We start from the raw sequence: 3,362 nt of genomic DNA, 5'->3' as shown, positions 1-3,362 counted from the left end.
AGAAAGTGGCAACAACAGTAAACATGAGTAACTTCACCGTGTGTCTATCCGGTCTTTAAGTGATGACGTGATCAATCCTACTTCTGGGCCCAAACTACTCTGCGTTTAATAAGGCTGTTGTGTTTTTAACATGTTTTAATGCTTTGTAACTTGTTCTATTTAATCTCAACAAGCCCCTTACAAAAAGTAAGCGATCACTGTCGGCCTCTCTCAGTTTTCTAGCGCATCTGTGGCTGTGTACCATTCGTGGTGCGTTGGCTCCCTCTACTGGTATGCGCCTCATTCAAATGTCGCCACACATTTAAAATTGCAGGGTGTCTTTACACTGTCATAGCTCCTAGATAGATTTCTTCAGAGACCTGAAAATCGCTGTGATTATTCACCATAGCCTGCTGAGTCTTACAGTGAAAGAACGATGTCAACGTATAGCATCGTTGGTTACTTTAATTATGTTTGGTTTTTTTTAATCAAATCCTCCAAAACAGGACCATTGTGACACAAAACCTCTCACACACTAACACAAACTCTTTATACAGATACAGAGCTTTACATGTATAAATAAGGCAGACAAAAATGCATAAAACACAAGCTATCCACAGACTGTCGGTGGACGCCATGTCACTTTATTTTGTTTTTATCTTGTTTCTTTTTGGTGTAGCCTCATTAAACAAAATGTTTATAAAAATGACCACTTTTATTATGAATTATTAGGAAATTAATAATTCATTATTAATTATTTATTATGAACACACCTGCCACCCTCAAGTAGAGGTGGCAGAGAAAGTGTCCGTGTGACTGAGTCCTGTCCCAGCTCTGCTTCAAGGTCTGTCGGTCCAGCTTGTTGAGGGCCTGAGAGCAAAGACGGATATCCTGGACCAGCTCTGACAAACTGTCCAGGTCTTGACTCTCACACACGCACACCTCGCCAAGGTAGCTACACTGCTGTCTGTCAGCCCATTTGCAGCCAGGCTGAGGTGGGTCAGAGAGCACTCGTCCTGCAAAAACACAAAAGTCTTAACCTGATTGCACAATTATATCTTTCGACAATAAATGACATTGCATGATTTTTGCATGCACACCTGTGACAGGACTTTGGCGAGGTGTTCCAGTGCCGGGTAATCAGCAGGCCCTCTGCAGACAGCTGACAGGTCCACGTGTGGGAGGCAGTGGAGGGGCAGTCTTTTTAACACCAGCTCAAAGCCGGTGGAGCCTAGGGGATTGAGGGACAGGCACACTGCTTTCAAATGGCCTGTGCCTGAACGTTCAGAAGATGTAAAGTTAGTTGCAGTTTTGCTTATGGGTGGGAGTTCAGTGAAGCTTAAGGCTTCAGTCAGCTGCTTGTTAGAGTCACCTGTGAGCGCGCTGGCTAGCAGCAGTCGATGCTGCTGAAGGAAACGAGCAGTGAGGCCGCAGGCCTGCAGAGACCGCTTGGCTAGCACAGGGCAGCAGGACAGCAGACAGGACAGAGACTCAGACACGCCGTCCCCCAGTGGGTTCATACTGAGGTCCAGCTCCTCCAGGCACTTTGAGTGGAAACGAGCAGAAAAAGCAAATGATCACGAGAGCCAATTCTCTCTGACAGATATCATTGATATGAATCAGGTTAGCTTGTTATTAAGATCTAAGGTAGTTATTAAGACCAGAGGTACTTAAATACAGGTTAGATGGTAAACCTGGAGCTGCCACTATTGGCTAGCTGAGGCCCTTACCGGGAATGCAGGTGCACTCTGTCCCTTTAAAGCATTTACAGCCTTCTCCAGGCCGTCCCCTGTAATGCAGTTGGCAGAAATGTCCAGCAGCTGCAGACGAGGCATGTGAGCGTTGTGGCAATCAGCTCAGGGAGAAGGTCGTCAGACATACGGTTTCCAGAAATTCGCAGCTCCGTGAGGCTGGCCTGAAGTTTTAGGGCACGGAGGAGCGGGCCGAGGGAAGAGGCGGCCAAACCGAGACACTTGGAGTCCTGACACGGAGGAACCCCGGTCCCGAACCTCATAGCCGGGAGACACGCTTGTTCTCATCTACAGGTAGAAAGAGATGGTACTTCATAACAGAATACAAAAATGCACTTGTGTGCGTTTTATAATGCATTACCTCTGTGTTGCTCACCCACTGCCAGACTTTGACAGGCCTTCTTGTATCGCTCAGGGAGAGGAGGGAGATCCGAGCAAACTTCAGCCAGAACCTGCAATACAAACCCATCAGTTATCCTGCACTGGTGCAGGAAAGTGAAGCCAAGGATTCAATCCCAAAAACTGTGATTCCTTCAGTGTCTTCTGGAAGCTGGCTCCAAAAGCAAGTCAGCATCCAGTCTGGTAATAGAAATGGTTCTAATCTTTACAGTTTCTCAGATTGTAGTTTCTCAGGCAGCTTAACATAATCAGCCCTTCACCTTCTTACCAGAATCATACAGTCTAAAACCTGCACGCCTCATCTGGGTAATGAAAGATGAAGTCATTGTGGAAGGACCTAGAACCTCCATTCCTTCTATCAGTGATTTAAAAAAGACCTCTGTGTCTATGAGAAAGTCTATTTTATGAATTTGGGCCATACTTTGCCTAAGAAAAGGAGTATGCTCACTGGCTGACATGCAAGCTGTTTCACAGTCATAGCCATCCTCTTGTCACTGTGGGTTTTTTTAAAAAAAAATCCAAGATAGCAACAGTGACAACATTTGTCTTAAACACTCGTGATCAGACTTCATCAACCAATCATGGTAGTCTTCAGCATCTTTTAAATTGTCTGTGGTCCAAGTATGGTCACTTCTGGCTCTCCTCAGTGTCACCTCACCTCTTCATTTGTGTGCAGGACGGCCAGTAGCTGGTCCTGCGGGGAGAGCAGAGCGCCTTCTTTCTGCAGAGAGAGACGAGGCAGGAGGCCACATTTCTGGTAGTAACGCTGAGCTGCCTGCTCACACAGCCACGACACAGAGCAGGAGTTGGCCTCACTGGGATGCAGAGCAATGACCGGCGATTAAACAGAAATTAAAAACAAAACAACAACAACAACAACAAAAAAACACTATACCAATCAGATTGGGATTTATTTTTATATACTGCTCAAACTTAAAAGTTTTCACCGACCTTTGTGGAACTGGGATCAGGAAGACGTCTTCCTGAACCCGGACCCTCATTCTGATTGGTGGAGGAAGTGACGTGGGCATAGGAGCAACCAAAGTTTGAGTTGGAGGCTAGAGTAAACAAAATAAAACATTCAAGCACTGTTAAAACATCTGTATTTAATGTCATCAACTCTTTGTAGAAAGACAAAGCAGAGTCTGTACTAGAGAAATCAGGAGACCTGACGAGGGCAGTATTACGCCTTTTATACCTCCAGCCTACCGTAAATTCAGTAGAAGAAGAATA

This window comes from Aulonocara sp. 'chitande type north' Nkhata Bay, unplaced genomic scaffold, assembly GCF_057382095.1.
Source record: "Aulonocara sp. 'chitande type north' Nkhata Bay isolate Kocher_YH1m ecotype deep benthic unplaced genomic scaffold, A_spYH_male_GT1.1 unmapped_scaffold_23, whole genome shotgun sequence".
NCBI lineage: Eukaryota > Metazoa > Chordata > Actinopteri > Cichliformes > Cichlidae > Aulonocara > Aulonocara sp. 'chitande type north' Nkhata Bay.
The sequence above is the reverse complement of the archived record's forward strand: the minus strand, read 5'-3'. Positions refer to the sequence as shown.